The 18,609-nt window shown below is 41.0% G+C and overlaps 1 protein-coding gene across 2 annotated transcripts in view; it reads right to left on the bottom strand.

Moving 5' to 3' along the window:
• Window positions 1-17,103, bottom strand: part of LOC144067302 (teashirt homolog 1-like) — a 64,932-nt gene extending 47,829 nt beyond the window's left edge. For both annotated transcript variants that reach the window (XM_077590916.1, XM_077590917.1), the window contains exons 1-2: window positions 17,040-17,103; window positions 16,035-16,154 (exon numbers count right to left, since the gene is read on the bottom strand). The gene's annotated coding sequence lies outside the window, so the exon portion shown is untranslated. The remainder of the gene's footprint in view (window positions 1-16,034; window positions 16,155-17,039) is intronic.
• Window positions 17,104-18,609: the final 1,506 nt, after the last annotated feature.

The raw sequence follows: 18,609 nt of genomic DNA, 5'->3' as shown, positions 1-18,609 counted from the left end.
TTTATCGTTATAATACTATTTTCTGGCGTGAAAACCATTTTTTTTTAATTCTTGAGGATAATCATTATTTATTTATGGCCTAGAGAAGTGAAATAACCATTTAAATAAAAAAAGGTCACATTTTAAATGATCTTTCACGTAATTGGCTGATAGTAGAGGGCGGGGCCTTTGTTGTCAATAAAGAATCAAAACAATAACTTCAGTCGTCTATTTCAACATTGCTTTTGTCAAAACTGTCTCTTAATTACTCAACTCAAAATAATTAATTTGATAATTGATTAGCCGCGGGCACCAATATGTGTAATAACCATTTAAATAAAAAAAAGGTCACATTTAAAATGATCTTTCACGTAATTGGCTCATAGCAGAAGGCGGGGCATTTGTTGTCAATGAAGAATCAAAACAATAACTTTTCGGGGATGACAGTCGTCTTTGAATTGAAAAAAAAGTGTATTTCATCATTGCTTTTTGTCAAAACTGTCTCTTAATTACTCAACTCAAATTAATTAATTTGATAATTGATTAGCCGCACGCACCATTATTTGGCAATCCCTGTCGAAACAAACAAGCATGGATCGTTTAAGAATTTGGACGGTGAATAACACGGGTGCCACTGCTAATTTGGCGGTAGATGCCGCAAGGCGAGTCAGCCTCTCTCAGTACATCAAAGGCACTTGAGCATCAAAAAAAGGGGGCGCTGGTGGGTGGGGGGGTTTGGCGGGGGGAGAAATAAGGTGCACTCGTCGTTTGTCGCGTGCCGTCTACTAACTTGTCACTCTCGCTAGCCGGAGAAGTCATGGCATGAAAGGGAAAATTTACGCAGAAATCCAAGGAAAGTGATATTCCTCCAGAAGCGTCGTGTTTGCACAGTGAAATTGGAAATGAAAGAAGGCAGTCACACAAACGCACACACACACACACACACACACACGCACAGACTTCCATTTAGTGTATTTCCAAGTGCAAATAAAGTGTAACATCTCCTGCGGAATGTGACATTTAAACGTCGGCGTGGGTTCGAGCCGTGACGAGCGCGTCAGACACGGATTCGCGTTCTCGCTTTCTTTGCCATTTTCAATAAAAGCAGGATAATGCTGGCTACCGACATCTAAAAAAAAAAATACTCGGGTATGATTGTTCTAATTTTACTTAGAAACAATTCGCAAACATGCTAAGTTTGAGGAAAGAATGTCCTTTAAAGTCCAAGTAATAATCCTGCTTGTTCAAAGTATTGTTTTTGTTGATGAGGGACTGATGGCAATGGCAAGACTGGAAATTGGCCCCGATTCAAAAGTTTGTGGCGATTATACAGAGCTTTGTTAAAAAAAAAAATAGAGGACGTTTGTCTCAATGACAACTGTTTTGAAGTTTCCCCCCCAAAAAGAAAATAGCCCGATTAAGTGTTCCCTCCGAGTGCACTGGTTTGATTTAGCTCGTCTCCCGTCAGTTGGCTAAACTGTAACAATCTCTGCTATGAAGATAAAGCCAAGCAGCAACGGCCGAGCAAGGAAGAAAACAACAAAAATAAATTGCCTATGTAGATAGCGGAAAACTGTCCGGAATTGAGAAGAACGATAAGGCGGCGGCGCAGGCGAAGCGGGCGGATAAAACAAGGAGGACAGACGAGGAGCGACGTGGCCATTACAGGTGCGCTCATCACCGAGGGGAGCATGTGTCGAGCGAGAAAGAAAAGGAGAAGTTGCCATGGGAAGACAATGGCTTCGGACAGCCGCACAATAGCTTCATTAGGGGGCTTTCGTATTATCGGCCGGCGCCAGATAGAGGGGAAATATCAGAGCGGACACGCGTCGCCGATGCCCCGTCGTCCGCGTCTGCCAACTTGGGGAGAGTCTAATCTGATCCCCGACCAAGGTGGCAGTGATGGGGAAAAACGTTCAAATAGATGGCGGTGGCAATTGATCGGGTTACGTTATTTTATGAAAGCAGCCAATCCTTGTTATTTGGTCACAGCTGTGCAGTTAAGAAGTTGAAATGACACAAAAACACTGCAAAAGCAATTTGAAAAGCACAAAAAAGTGCAAAAAGGATGTTTATGTTTTGTCTACATTCAGCTTTTCAACAGATTAGGCCAATTTTGGGTCACTGAATTCGAAAACTCCCATGTGGCACGTTAAAATTGCTACGATAAAGACACTTAAATTCTTGTTTCTCCAAGTCTAAGCGGCTGAAAAGGAAACAAAGGATGTCCATAATTGGAAATACCAATCTCCAATATATAGACGAGGCAAAAAGGTTGAATCACGATTTACATAGTAGGAGAACACTGTAACCCTGTTGTCCTTCCTCTCACCGTCTCCACTTCAAGTCTTTGAGTACTTTTAACCGTCGTCCATCATCTCTGCGTGAGGGTTAAGGAGTTAATTTCTCTAATTGATTTCAAGTGTCATACGACAGCTCAGTCGTCGCCGGTGTAGACACGGCAACCATCGGGGATTGATTGGCGTGATTGATGGCCCGGGCGGGTGCATGTAAAGGGCGTCGCGAAAGTAGAGGGTTCACGCCGGGTGCTAATGACAAAAGGGACGTATGCGTCTCTCCCGTCGACGCCATTAGCTATAGTCCTTAATGCTTAGTCAGCGAACTCGGAGTCATTATTTTTAGCTTTGGAATGTAACTTTCAGAAGGTGTAATTGGCACATGGACGTGGGATGGGGATATGTGGATGGTGTCCAAAATATATGTACGATGAGTCCTTGGAAAGGGAAGAGACTCACCTTTAAATTAGGATTCAGTAAAGCCGACAGTAAACAGATTTAACATTTTAACTGCTAAGCTAAGTCACAGTCTATGTGTTGGGGTACCTAGTAAATGAAGGAAATTGATAATGTTACCACCCACTAACCATAATAGAAATTACTCCAAGTTATTTTAGATGGTTAGCAATAAGATAATGAAAACAGGCACTTAAGATAACTTTACTAGTTTGTAACCATGTTCCGATCAGTAGAAATGTACTGTAAAATGCCAAGAGTTTCAATTGAACACTCCATTAATAAGGGTGGGCAAACCGGTCCTCGAGGGTGCGGGTTTTTGTTCCAACCCATCCAGCACAGACACTTTGACCAATGAGATTTCTGCAGAAAACAAGAAGCACTTGACTGCAATCCACTGATTACACTTGTAGGACACCAGATAGGTGAAAAGGTGTCTTCTTTGTGAGTTGGATTGAGAAAACCCGCACCTACTGCGGCCCTTTGTGGAATAGTTTGCCCACCCCTGCCACAGCGAATCTTCATTGCTGACCTTAGAATCGGCCTTTTTATCATAGTCGGCATATTCATATGGGCGGAGTTTTACAAAGACGTCACGAGTTGGCGTTTCAAGCCTGTGTGCGTGTTCGGAACAACGGAGTGACAGCGAAGGCTCAGGAGACCCGAGTCACCGTGTTCCGATTTGCCCTTAAGTGGGGAAAACTCTTCGGTTGAATCAATCATGGGTGTTTATCATCAAGACGCGCTTAATGCGGCACGGCTGTTGCCATTTACGCTCCGTGTCACGGGCCGTAGTCGTCCGCTCCCTAAATGGAGCCGTCACGACGCCGCTTTGAAAGGATCACGCTAACCTCCATTTAACAACCTCTTCGTCAAATCCCACAGGGCGGTCCTTTGATTACGCCCGCAATTAGCGATGTCACAAATTAAGCATTCAGGTTGCTGTTTTCAAACCAATTAGCCCGCTCTTGCTAGGACTTGTTGATTAATTATAGATATTTAGTCGGAGAAAGGAGGCATTAATTATTAATCTAAATTGAATTATGTGGTATAATTAAGCACATCTATTTTGGGCACGCTGTTGTCTTTCCTTTCACACGGCCCTCCATTGTTTGTGACAGAACGACGATCGCGATTTGACCTTGGTCAAAAGGCGTCACGGGCAATAACGGGAACGTTTCGAAGCCTTTGTTGGAGTGATGCAAGGTCAGGATTCCAAAACAAACTGGTTCTTCAATCGGGATTAGGTTTGTAGGTAGTCAATTCAGATTAAACGCCTAAATCCGATATTTTCGACAAATAGGATTTGGTTGTTAGTTTGCTCTCAAATAGATCTTAACAAAACATTTAATACTAAACATTACATTGCGTATATTTGACCTGAGCTTCAGCATGGTTGACCTTAATGAAAATCACGTTTCTATTTAGCAGTCTATGTATTTTGATCTTACTGCTTTGTTGCATTGGCAGACATTTTCTTTCTTTTTACACATTTCCAAGAAGAACTGTCCCACGGACCTTGCAGTGTGAATCAAGCGTTTACAAACCTAAAGAGGACTTGTTTATAGCAGCGCTATGAAGTAATGTAATGGGTGTTTACAGGTGACAGCGTTGAGTCCTTAAACAATATTTACTGCTGCGCCGGCGTCCTTGGACGCTTGACACGGCAGATTGACGGCGAGATGAGTGAATTACTGCTTAAAAGGTCAGAAAAAATAACTAAATGCATCTCCGGTTACTTCATCGCCTCATTAGCATTGACGGACAGCTTATTAAAAATCAAGTTAGTGAGTGAAAGACGCCATAAAACTTTGATGGCTCGCATGGAATGAGGCTGTTGCCGGGCAAACTTGTTTCTGTTATCTCCCGTTGACCCAGTGCATGCATGAAAAGCACCAAATGATTGGGGATGGGTTTTTTTGGGGGTAAAAATTCAGCACATTTGTCATTAACCACTTTTATTAGGGACACAATATCCTAAAAAGAATTATTTCTTTACGTGTACAAGGCTATTATTGGCTACTGTTCCAACCCCTGCTGAAGTTTGAGCACTTTGGCCAGCACCTAAAAAAAATGTGCCATGCCAACTTGGCAATGTATTTCCACGCTATCAGCATGCGGGAGGGAACACATTTCCGCAGCTAAAGCGAACGGCGATGAGCCGAGGAGATTAGCATACTTATCATAATCACCATTTGCACGCGCGTGCAGTTTATTGCTTTGGGTGAAAGCTTACAACGGCATCTTTTCTAATAAGCACAGGTCGTACGCAAACGGCGGTAGCTAATCGAACGCTAAATTCACTCGGGTTGCCTCGAGGAAACGCGGGCCTCCTTTATTTACCTAATAGATTTAACGCCAGTCGGCGAAACGTGAGCGCCAGGACAAAACGCTGCTTTGGATGAAGAAACGGGGGGGGGGGAGAATGGTTGCAAAAGTCTTTGATCTGTTCTTTCTTGCATGCGTATCAAATCATTTAGAATAGCATTAAAAACAATGAATACAAAAAGGCTCCCGTAACCCACTTTTTAACTGCAAATTTGAAAATAATCAAACTTCTTCAGCCTATATTGGTTGGCCAAGGCCAAGCAGTCTATACGTTTTCTGATAGTGACACTATGACCCTAGATAACATATTACATCCTTGCTTTAATTGTTTTTTTTTCCAACTGAAAACTATGTATCATGCTAAAATGTCGTTACCCAAGACAAGTATTAATAACTATGAAGGGCAATTGCAACTTCTGGCTAAAATGGTCATATTCCATCCAAAAAAGAAACTCTTTCTATAAAGTGTGGTTCTTTGGGCCTTTCTACTTCTTATGTCATCGATTCATGTGATAAAAAAGTCTTTAGTCGCAGTTGTCTACAGCTGGCTCCTCAAACTGAAATATTACCATGTCATTGGGGCTATTATGTGCGAATTAGCAGTGAACTTTGACAAAACGCCATCATACCAGTGTTAATACCATCTGAAAATGGAAATTTGGTCATTACCAATGCTTTTAGTCACATTTTTCCTCTGATTAGATAAAACCTCAGATTAAGTTAGTGTTGCCTTCATTTGTGTCCCAAAAAAAGTGCAAACCAAACCTCTACTGGGTTGCGTGATTGCCAGCTGCCAATGCCACCCCCCACCATAATTCATGGTTGGCCAGATCATTAATTCATAGACGCAAGTGAAAGCAACCATCCTGGACCTCTCTCTCACATGAGCGCATCTCATTTAAAATGTTACAACCTATATGAATGAATTAGCTTAAATCATCGTGACCCATGCGCAACTCCAGCTATGAATTATTACCAAGCGGGGAAAAATGTTCAGGGTTGAGAGGAAAGACAAAAAAAGGGCATTGTGAAAAATAAGCTAATCTCGTTGAAAATTCACCCTAAAAAACACCAATTTTCCAGCCGTTTTGTTCATTTTCAGAACAAATCAACTTTTTCAGTGATTCTTACAAACAAATTTGAAAACTCCAAAACAGAAGAGTGATAAACTACGAGCAAAGTTTATTGACTCGCCATCTACACCGACTACCATTGATGGCGAGAAACGTCTATTGCCTTTAATGGTAAAGCAAGAATGTTATAGCGTGACTACCCATAGCCCAGCACAAATTCCTAACTACGACTACTACGCATCGAAAAACCCTTCCACTGTTGCATAGAGTGCTAATAAAACAGAAGCACCCGGTACGGACAGCGGCGCAGACCTCATAGTGTCACCATGGGGCTCCTTATTATTATGAACATCATTCGTCTGGATGTCTGGCTCGCCGCGCAGATAGGCGAGGGTGACATGTTAATAAACGACCCAGGGTGCCTCGGTGGCACGGGCCTCTTCCTCATCGCTGCCCTCAGCCACATCAGCGACACGGGCGCACATGTGCGCAGACACGTATACAACTATTCCCCCGCCGGCGACGGGAGGCGGCGATTTGTTTTCCGTGAAGGTCCCCGGCGCTCGTCTATTGTTGTTTGCACTGAAGGGGACAAATCCAATTCATTGTGATGACAAGGAGGCTGCGATACGCCGAAATACGGAGCGCGAGTGGGGATGAGATACAAGGGAGGAAGCATAACATGGCGAGGAGTATAAAAATAGTTGGTTGTAGTACGTTGTCTTTAACATGGCTTATTTGATTTTTAGGGAATTCATTAGCAAGACTGATCGAGTTTGCGGCTGCCTCCCACTTAGTATATTTCTGTTAAGTGTGACACTGGTGAGCTCTTGAATACATTAAGTCTGCTTTTTCGCTATTCAACATCCATATATTTTTGAGCAATTTTGAATTTCACTCTCGAATCACAAAACTATTTAGTCATGTGTCCACTAAAAGTAATCCACACTAATAATCGCTAGTTAGACCCTTGGAAAAGCTTAGAAAAACCACAAAGAACTAAAAAATCATGTTTATTTTGTATTATTTCTCAAAGAAAGAGAAGTTCTGATGTAAAATCAATTGGAGAAAATGGAAAGAAGACTTCCTATATTTCTGACAGAAATAAATGCTAAAATGGCTATTCGCCATTGATAACATGGGCTAACTTCCAATCATTAAAGACCACATATTGTGTGTTAACAAAGTTAGCCAAGAACACTGTCTAAGTGGATTCATCGGATCGGAACAGAAGTCTGCCCATGACCAATGGCGCCGACTTTTTCCCCGGCAATCGGATCCCAAGAAATCAACAAATCCGTTCGACTCGTCGGCGTCTCGGAGCAGTCGCTTGTGAACTTGCTGAACCGAGAGAGCGTGTGATGGAGAACACTTAGACCCTCTCATCCATTTCACATTTGTTCAAATCAATTATTGAAGTCGACAGCCAATTACATGACATACGGCATTAAACGTCCGCGGGGCGGCGAAATAAGCGGTGCGATTAATTTACTGTTGTGCGCGAGAGGTAGTTTTTTTTTTTTACACATCCGTCGGCAAACAAAACATCCGCCTTATGATTTCAAGTATTAAGATCTGAGACGTGGGGGTTGGGCGGTTTGGAGCTCATCAGCCAGCGATAACAGGTTGAGCTGAAGTTTTAATTGTGTTTTGATCCATGCGATTACATACAGTATTCTACTTCTTTAAAATCTGTAATTACTGCCTCCTTTGTCCCTCTAATTGGGCCGGCCAAGCGTCAGAGCGTGAGAATGAGGATCATTGTAAAGATCTTTTGATGTATTTGCCGCCTTAATGAGTGAATAAGGAGGAGTTTTCCATCTTTGGGCTCAATTCCGCCCATCGTTTGTTCGTTTGAGATGATGGAAAGCTCATTTATTTGCTCATGCAAATCATCGTTTATTAAAAGAGAGTGAGTTGGTTTCCAGTAAGGGAACATACCGCAAATGAACAAAACGGGATGTTTGGGACGAATGGATTAGAGATTTTATTTGGACTGGGAACACTTGTGCAGGTTAGCTGTGAAACGCAAAAATAGATTTTGAGGTAAAATTGTGCATTAAAAAGATTTACTCATTGTATATGGTCAATTAACAGTATTTCTATACGAAAGATCAATATTAACTTTTATCAGCACAATCCAGGTATATTTCTCCGATTCCTAATCCGACTATTACTACTATAGCTTGCATGTGTGTTAAAAAAAGGCAATTTCGCAGCCTGCCGAGTTTAAACCAAAGACAATCTGCTGTCGTGTTTGTCCTCTGTGTCTCATCTACTGTACGCCAGTATGTTTCCGATCAGCAAGAAAGGATGCTGTCACTATAATGCATGATGGGAAAGAGAAAGCAGGTGCTGAGATGATTCCCCCCCTTCATGTTGAATAATTGCATCGACAACCTCCTCCCTCCGCCAGCCCCCCCGCTTGCTTAGCGAATCCACCCCAGCGAGGCGGGTCGCATCCACCTGCCAAGCGCTAAACACGAGTCCATCCATCACGCCGCCACTTGACAAATACATTCCATAATAGAAGTTTATTTTTTATGGGAGGCTGAATCAGAAGCCTTTCCATGCATACAAAAATGTGTCAACGTTATTTATGGGTCCTGCTGAGAGCCACAGTATGTCATATCAAACTCCTATTTTGCCTTCCCTGACGTGTCGGCGCCTGTCAATACGGACGCCGCCATCAATAATGTGGAACACCGGCAGAGATAAAACGTCCCTTGTGGGGCGGCGAGCGGGCGGGTCTCTCCGAAGAACGTCCTAGCGCCAGCTCACCGATAAGCCCGCACGACTACTACACTGATAGCGGCGCACACAAACAAACTAGCACGCTGATACTACTGTAGAAAAAGGGGCATGGAACTCAAAGCGACAGAGATTGTTGCTTATTTTGTTTTATTTTAGAGGTTGACTGAACTACCGGAGCTTTACTAGACGTATTAAGAACGCAACTGGTGAACTGGTGCAATCTAATTGCAACAGAAAGGCCTGGTGGTGAATGACCACACGGAAAACATGATCGTTCATTGCCGACCTTCCACTGCATCTTCGAGTAAAGGTTCACTCGCCAAACTAGAGCGAGCCAGAGGTACTATTTGTGTTGTAAACCAGGTAAAGTAGTCGAACTGATTTAAAGTCCTTATAAAATGTAACAATACAGTCCACATCATGTTATTTCTAAGCCGCTCCTGATACACAAGACTCAAAACCAAGACACCAGTCCTATGGTGGAATCACTATTCAAGCCACATCTTCGGGTAAAGGTTCACTAGCCCAAACTAGAGCGAGCCAGAGCTACTATTTGTGTTGTAAACCAGGTTAAACAGCCGAACTGATTGAAATCCCTTATAAAATTTAACAATACAGTGTTATTTCTAAACCGCTCATGATACACAAGAGTCAAAACCAAGACACCAGTCCTATGGTGGAATCCCTATTCATGCTCTGAGGGAAGTATTACCCTCTCACTGACCTCTATATTTACATTAATAATACCACAGGGTTCCCTTCTCAGTCTAAAGAGGCCTTAGGTGACTCTTGACACCCAACCGGTTCTTCCTCAAGAACATCTGTTAAAAATCCAGTCTTGCTTACAGGGCCTGGTCCAAAGCTCTTGTCAGATCCCATCTGGACCACTGTAGTCTGACCTTTCCAGTGCACATATAGTACGTGTGTGTTAGCACTTCCCATTTAAAGTCGTTACTGGCACCAGAGACTGGTGCTTGCCTACAGGCTGATGTCAGATGCCGGCCAGACTTCTTTAAATTTAGCCGTAGCTTGGATGTTTTTCCTGGCTCCCTACCCCAAATCGCAGAAATATGAATACATATAAGCGATTGATGTCACATGGAGGACGAAGACGGTACTTAGCTTGCCAGAAATACTCTTTTAATGTTGTTAACAAACTCTTTTTAAATGGCTTTTTGAAGTCTCTTATTATGCTTGTCAGAACAGAAGGATGAAATCATTGTTTGCATTGTGATGCTTTGGCAACAGAAAGTTTTTTTCAAATTTTGTCAAAAGGGCCTCATGATCCGTATTCATGAATAATTACAGTCTCATTGCAGATTTGTACCATTTATGGCACTAGTATGCAGTATGATCACCTGTTGTTGGTGTAATGGGAGAAAATGCCTATAATTTTTTTTAACTTGTTAAATGTATTGAACAACTGTTGAGCGTAATGTTTTGGAATGAAAAAGAAAACTATGTTAAAGGGTTTCTTTAAAATCAAATCATGCTTACCAGCACTTCTATCAATGATTTAATCAGGTTTCCGTTTCATACTGCAAACATATCTTAGAAGTATGACAACCACTTTATCTCATCTTGTGTTATCATTAACACAAACATATTTACAAATATATACTCAAAACAAAATACGTGAATTCTGCCTTGTGTAGGTTTCACTAACTGGCGGAGTTAATCATTTGCTTAATATTTAAGAACACATTGTAAGAAATGGTTTTCTTATTAGAACAGCTGGATGACTTCAGTGTAGGTATTCTGTTCAATGTTGTCTATGTGTCCAACATACATTTTGGAATTACAGCCAACACATCATAAAACATGTTCCCACATGTTCTTTTTTTAAATTTTAACAATATTACAACTGTAGTCCAGACATATGAAGGATATGGAAGATTATTGTCACATGTAGGAAACAGCTAGTCGCGGTTAAGGCTTCTTCTTCTCGTCTTTGAACTAGTTTAGGAATTCAAAGGTCATTGCAGACCTGTCAGTTCGAACAATTGGTACGAGAGTTTCCTGTTTTGGCAGAACAGCTGGGCAACTTGGTGATTTTCCAGCAGCGACTAGGGGAAAAAAAACTGGCGAGCCTGACTGTGATGCGCAGTTGAGTCACGTCGTCGTCAGAAACGTTCCATTATGAGTCACTCGGAATTTAAGAGCCTGATACTTTCATGCCGGAGCTAGTGTTCTGAAAACTGTCTCAAGGTATCCCATCTTAACTCAAAGCCATTGACAGTGATAGAAGTGTAATTCAATCCAGTCAAATGAAATGAAATACTCCCATTTTGGTGTATTTTAGGTCACTTTTGGAAAAGTCATCCTATTTCAAGGTGAAAATTATCCTTTCACAAGTGTTGTTTTGCCATCAAAACATGTTAATAATATGAGCAACTTATCAAGTGACTGACTAAACTTTTCCAGAGACAATCAAATGTGCATCCTATTGCCACCATGACAACATTGCATTACAGAGAAGGAAGCTGCTGGGAATCATTTCATTGCCTTTACCCACACAGGGCCTGAGTCCTGTCAGTCATCTTGACTGACAGGTCCTTTTCAGGGTAAAGAAAAAGCCAAGCAAATGGGGTCCCCAGATAAAAGCTGACAAACCAATCAAAAAGAGACAGAAATTAGGCTCGCCGACTTGAGAAGTGCCAGTCACGGTGATTGACGGGGCTTTCGCAGGTGACTCCTATCCAGGCGAGCAGTGGGAAATGTCTGCTTTAGATCGTACTTCATGCAGAAAATGCAATTAGCGTTGGGGCTTGATTTCTCCTGGAGATTTCTTACATCGATTGAAAATGATGGATGTGTGACAGAAATGCTGGGGATTTTTTTTAAGGCTGTGTGCTGTTTCAATCCTGCTCTCTTTCGGCTAAAATAGTAACAGAAATAGTGAAAAGGACAGAAGAGAACTCTTGAAATGCGACATCTTGCAATTAGAAAACTAATTAGTCTGCTCATTACGCCATAGTTTTGCAGCCATGAATCACATAAATGCAAAATTTAACAATCATTCGCAATCGTTTCATGCCCATCCCTCATCTGAGTGATGAAGTCATGTTAGGAGGAGGTTGAAGGACTCAAATGAATCCCAAGATGTGCTGCTAATAGCGAGATAAATGTAAAAAAAAAAAAAAAGAGAAAAAAAACGTCAAAACTTGACTGTTGGATTTTCTTCCCTAAAGCCCCACATAATGATCTGTAAATCCCATTAGAGCCATGGTGACAGAGCATGAACTCAGCTCGCTTTTATGTGTTTAATCCTCACATGGGGACTTGAAAGCAACAAACCATCTGATGGCGAGATGAGCCCGATCGACTTCGGCTCCGATTAGACGTGCGAGCATGTAAAGAAGGTCGGCTTTTTGGCGTAGCGAGCCCCGCTGAAGGGAGACTAGCGCGCATCTCGTCATGTCATCGCTGATGCCCCGAGTGTTGATGTGTTGTGCCAAGCGCCTCATTCATAACTTATGTTACCAGCGGCACTAATGGCGCGGGCGCTTTAGCCAAACATAATGAAACGCGATGAGTAAAAGGAATGGGAGACGCACGGCTGTCATTTGCGCGCCGCTTAACGCCATGAAAGAGCAAATCAAACGTCGGGATTTCTTGACGGCAAGGCTAAGTGGATGCCTGGATTTAAAACATTAATCAATAAGCGTCAATTAGCATCACCAGGCACTCTGTGGGGAGAAGACTGGCATGTGGGGACATACGCTTGATAATTTGTTGAGCGTTTTAGAATGTTTTGGAAATTCATGGAAATCTCAAATGTGCGCCATTGCTGTCATTTCCTGTAAATACTAAGACTATTACATTTAAATCATTGGGAACTTGAAAACTCTCATTTTTGATTCTTAAACTCATTCAATGCCATTGACAGTAATTGATATCCAATCCAGCTGATGTACAATCTTATTCAAAATATAAAGTTTCCCATTTTGCAGTTCTGTCACACTCATCCATTGAACTGCTTTGAATTCAAGCATCCAAAATGCACTAATTGCAATTTAAATGTCTTACTTTAGGACTTAATGGAAATGAGTTTGACCCAAGCGCAGTTGGGCTCATGTTTACAAGCTCCATTGTGAACACGACTTTACAACAAACTATTTACAGCCGCGACAGTGAGTTTAATGTATGTGATCCTGTAAATGACAACAATAAAAAAAATAAAAGTTGACGAGAGTGAACTATTAGCTGGAGTTTGCCAAACAAAGCCAGAATAATTAATGCCAATGTCTGGCTTTGTGTGAAAAATCGTTCCAATTTTGGCAGATGGGATGACCGAGAAAAATGTTTGCTTAACTTGTTGACACTTATGGCAAAAAAAAATCGAACTATATAACTTACAAAGTAAAACACTAAAAGTTGGCCTTTCAAATCAACTTTAGGCAATTGACCGAGACAGTTGCAACTACATTTGAATCTAGTATATACATACCTGTCAACCTCTGCCGATAACTGCCCTTATAAATGATTATGATTCCCCTTACAAACCCCCCAAAAACCTTACAAACACCGTACGACTCGTACGAGTCGTACGGTGTTTGTAAGGTTTTTGGGGGGTTTGTAAGGGGAATCATAATCATTTATAAGGGCAGTTATCGGCAGAGGTTGACAGGTATGTATATTCTAGACAGATGCACAAACGTTGGCATTTCTAAGTGCTTATATCAAAGTACATTTTGCCCATGAGACACACCCAAGCAAAACTGATCAACGTTCAGCTCGTACTTCAAACAATAGCATTGATACAATCCAAACACATGCGTGACCAGTGTCCCAACCACAAAAAATCCTGTCGAAAATTAAATCCAAGCCATTTCATTAAGATACAAACACAATTCATGACACGCCGAATGTCTTCCATCATTCGGACTAATGCTGACAAAATCCAAAAAGAAGACAATTGTCATCACTATTTTATCAGACAGCCAAGGGCGAAAACGTCAGCCATCAGCAGTATTCGGAAATCCGGCAGAGTGTAAAGCTAATCGCGTTTTCTATAATTTAGGGGGGCTGCCAAGGCGGGACGAGCAACGCTTTCATGGCAGGTGAAGGTCTCATCCGAAGCAGAGGGAGAGGAAATTAAGAAAAAGCTGGTCAATATTGAACAGTCGATCAATCCTCATCTTAGTCGTGAATCTCCTCGCCTTGATTTGATCCGGACTTTGATGGCCGTCACGTCATTTGCTTTAAAGCGTCTGCAGTAAAAGTTTGTCGCTATCTCTTCTCCTCATCTTTGCTATTATAACTCAATCACGGCTGACAACATCCTTTAACTTGTTCCCAACTTTTAAAAGTACATTAAATTCAAGCAAAGAAGTGACAAGATGGACTGATTGTCTATAAAATTGCAACACATTTGATCTATATTTTCATGCTAATGAGTCGGTGACGGGGTGGCCACACCCTCTGGTAAAGAGGCGTGACGCTCCATTTTGAAATCACAACAATATTATTCCGCTTAAGCGCTCACGGTTTGAGGCGTTTAAAATGAGATTTAAATGAAAGCCGACAAATTAATGAGAATGCTAATCATGGGATGTGTCTCCTTTGTCCTAAAGTTAAATTTGCTTCATGGGACACACCAGCATGCTGGCTTGCCTGAAAAAAAAAACAGATGCGATCTACTCCAAGGTTGCCCCAGGCAACAAAAATGTTAATTGGGCTTCTAATATGCCGTTTTGCTGGCCAAAAACTGTAAATACCGCTTGACATCAATGTGATTAACCAAGCAGGCGAACGTGTGCAACCACTCAAAATGTCTCAATGCTAATCAGTGGTAGGAATATTTGATGCTTCAATAATGGCAGAATATAAGTGTAACATTCAAAATACAAGTAACAGATCAACCATATTTAAAATGTTGCTCATAAAGCATACATACATTTCCATTCCATTATATGGCTATACACCATAAAGTGGGGTATAAATACGTTCACAAATTCTAAAATTCTTAGCATTACAAAAAAATATTTACTTAAAAAAAAAGTAAAACATAACTTTTAAATATTCATGTTAAATTAAATGAACTTTTGCTATATGGCAATCATATTTGTTTACGTTTTTTGGATTCACACCAAAAAGTGGAGGGAGAAATTGTTTAAAAATTTCAATTTTTTAAGGAACTACATTTATGGGGGTGATGACAACATTTCTAATGATTTTTTAAAAATATACCTTATCATGTTTCCACTATTTTTAAGATGAATTCATTGCTAGACCGACAAAAACCAAGTAAATAATACATTAGATTAAACAATAAAAATTGATTTTTATATATAGGCCTATGCCCCCCTCCCGAATTAATATTTAATTCAACAACTTTTGCAAATGTCTCCAGTGGCACTTTAGCACTAAAATAGTTTGAGAAGTGCCGTGTTGTAATTGTTTCATGTTAAGACGGTGGAATGGTCGCAGGCAGACAGACATGCATTATTTTGACAGTAATGCACTAAAATGGCCTATCAACAGCAAACAAGCCTCAGTGATGGCAGAGACAACCTATGTTGCTTATTGCCGTGCATTAGGACCTTAAAATGCTGCCAGAGTCACATTAATCCATCTCATTGCATAAAATTTCCATTTCATTGCTATGCAGAATTTTAGATGACCGGCAGAGAAGCGGAAAACCCTCATTATTTCATATTCAATCAATCACTCATCGGCGAGAGCCGCGCCGCGGTTTCATCCTGATTATGGAGATTGGCGTTAGCGATCGGGCGCGGCGTGGCGTGGCGTGGCGTGGCGCTGCGGCGTCCTCGCGCATGGCTGTTCTTGAACGTCCCGCTCTTTCATGACTATTGACAAGCCGCATGATAATGTACTATTGCCTCGTCTTCCAGTCAAACGCTCCGAGCGCCGTGTGTACATTTTGATGTACGCTGGATTCGGTCATTGTGCGTTTATGGTAGCTAGGAAGGACTATGCTGGGGAACTGGGCAAATATTGAATTTGATTTCAGGGAAATTAACTTTTTATTTAAAAAAAAATGGTCTCCATTATTTTCCAGAACACAGAATAGCCATCATATATTAGTTGCTGTTTGAACACATTAATTGCCATTGTTGGCGATAGACATCTAATTTGAACTGCCTGTCTTTATGCGGGAAAGAAAAAAGATGCATGTTTTTACCTTGAACCAACATGTAATGGCGTATCCAAGTCCGTCGAGAGGGAAAGGCGATGGGCGGCGGGTCTCGGATGGTTAAGAGATGTCCGTCAAGGCATCTTAATTCCTCCACCAAAACGGAATCTTTTTGCGCAAATATGTCGAAAGGGGAATGAAATTAGCACAGTCGCTTATTGACTATGATACAATCTGAAAGGCAGTGCTGCGCATAATTACATACTTGTCAAGTCATAAAAATTAACCATATTAGCACAAAGAGTGCTTTTTGTACAACTTCATTTCGCTGCCGACGTTTTGCAGATGAAAGCGGCACACTGCACTTCAACAATTTGTGTTCTCTTATGACAAAATGTTTCATCTCATTAATGATACAAGACTGATTGTTAATGCCCACTTCCAATTTTTTTTTCCAAAAGGGCAACGCCATCTTTACGGATAATCTTGGAGACGGCAAACAATTTGCACTCTTTCACCCCGCAACACATGAACTCAATTGACTTACTTCAAACCCAATGCACAATGAGAGCGAGTCAGGATGGTCAGTCTTTTTCCTCCTTGGCCCAGACGTCCACGATTTCCCAAAACAATTCGAAATGTGGTAGTCGGAGCCCTTACACGATAACGTTTTAATGCAGCGGCCCCAGTGGGATCAAAGGTCATGGACATTTAATCATAACTGCTATGGTAAACATGATTACTACATAATCACAATGAATTTTTCTTGTGATTAATGTTAGCTGTTTAGTGTTAGGCCAACACAAGTGGTCGTAATAAGATGTCTGGCCAGTTTTAGTGCCATCATTTGTTGAGCATTTCAATACTATTTGTTGCAATTGTGCCATCTTTTTTTTACCCCCATTATCGTCTCAATTATCATCAGTCACACGTCCCGATTTCCACTCATATCACATTTATATCAAGACGATAATGCATCCCCCGGCGCTGAATTATTTAGCGGACAACTTGAACTAGAAGAGGGGGTGATTCATATTTAAAACAGATACCTACTCTTAATGGCAGCTGCTGTTTAATCTTCGCGTTCCAATGTCCCAACTCCAGAAGCAAGCTTGCTAAAAAAAAACACAAAACAATCCAGATTGTTATTTTTTGGGAGCAACAATAATTTGAAAACAACTAAACAATGTATTCAGTTTGTACATTATAAAATTGTATTGATTTAATCTAGTCATCGGATACATTGATTTCATTGGAGTTATTTCTAATGTAACTTGTATTGTAGTTATTCAAGTTGCATGTTTGGTTTAGTTGGTGGTTATTGGTTTATTGCTTGATTATGCCATATTTACACACATTTTAGTTACTAGGGAATTTTGGTGGAAACGACTAAATCCTTTACGGGTTCAGCACGGCAAAACCGGCTGCCATTTTTGCTACATTGTGCTGACTTCCCTTTGTGTACTTCACTTATTGGAGCACAGAGACCCCAGGAACACTTTGCACACTCCTCGAAACAAATGAACATATTAAAACCCTTCTTTTTTTTTAAGCACAAACAGACTTTAGCTTATTTCCTCAAATAGTCCCAACATTCCCCAGGATCCCTCACCCTGCAGGAGCACCCCTTAGAGAATCGGCACGCTTCTTTAATGAAGGGATCTCATTACGCCGGACACGAAGGATGCGGCCGAGAATTAAGAGATAAGACGTTAATGCGGCTGGAAGAAAAAAAATGGCGTCGATGGCGAGCCGCATTCCTAATGAAGGCGCTAATGGCGATTCCACTCTTGAGAAAAGTCGTCTCCCTGGGTTTTTGGAGTCATAAAAAGGAGTTTTCTTCAAAACACACCATTTGTTTTCAATGGCTCCTCAGGGTGCCACCACACATAAAAACACCAGTTTCCACTAGTAGCAAAGCACTCGAGTGTTACACAGCGCACCCATGTTTAAACTGTTCCAAAGAGGAATGAGTATTCAACTGTAACTTCATTATTAATACATAGTTATTACATATTTGAATGGGATTAAAGGTGCAGAAGAAAGATAAAGTGAAGCTCCATCTCAGAGGAGTTGTGTCAGAAACTTTGTGAAGCAGGTTTGTTTCTCTATTCTTTGATAAACAGTCATTTACTATATTAACATAAAAAAATAGACTGACCGTGAACAATAGGTTAAGTGGAGTAGAAAAACAGTGAGCAATTTATTGTAGGCACTAAAATTCCTGTACATGTAAAATTGATTGGAGATGTAAAGTGAGTTATAAGCTAGGATGTTTGTAAGTGAAGGTAAAAGTGTATTTTAATAAAATCAAGTTACAAAGGAAAGGCTAGTTCGTAAGGAAGTTCCACTTTTTGAGGTGAATTACTGTAATTTTTGGACTATGAACTGTACCCACCAAAAATGATAGTTGATACTGGACTATGGGCCACGTGGTTTAAGGTGGGGAAAGAAAATGGGTTTATCGTCACAAAATCTACGGTAGATATCCTAAAAATGTTGGGCACGCAATAGTTAATTATATTATTAAGTTTATGGATACTGTACCTACTTGTCAGGTGGTCCAACATAAAAAACAAACAAACAAACGGTAAACTTCAAGTTGTTCACGCTGCTTAAGACA

The sequence above is a fragment of the Stigmatopora argus genome, chromosome 21, assembly GCF_051989625.1.
Source record: "Stigmatopora argus isolate UIUO_Sarg chromosome 21, RoL_Sarg_1.0, whole genome shotgun sequence".
Taxonomy (NCBI): Eukaryota; Metazoa; Chordata; class Actinopteri; order Syngnathiformes; family Syngnathidae; genus Stigmatopora; species Stigmatopora argus.
The sequence above is the reverse complement of the archived record's forward strand: the minus strand, read 5'-3'. Positions and strand labels throughout refer to the sequence as shown.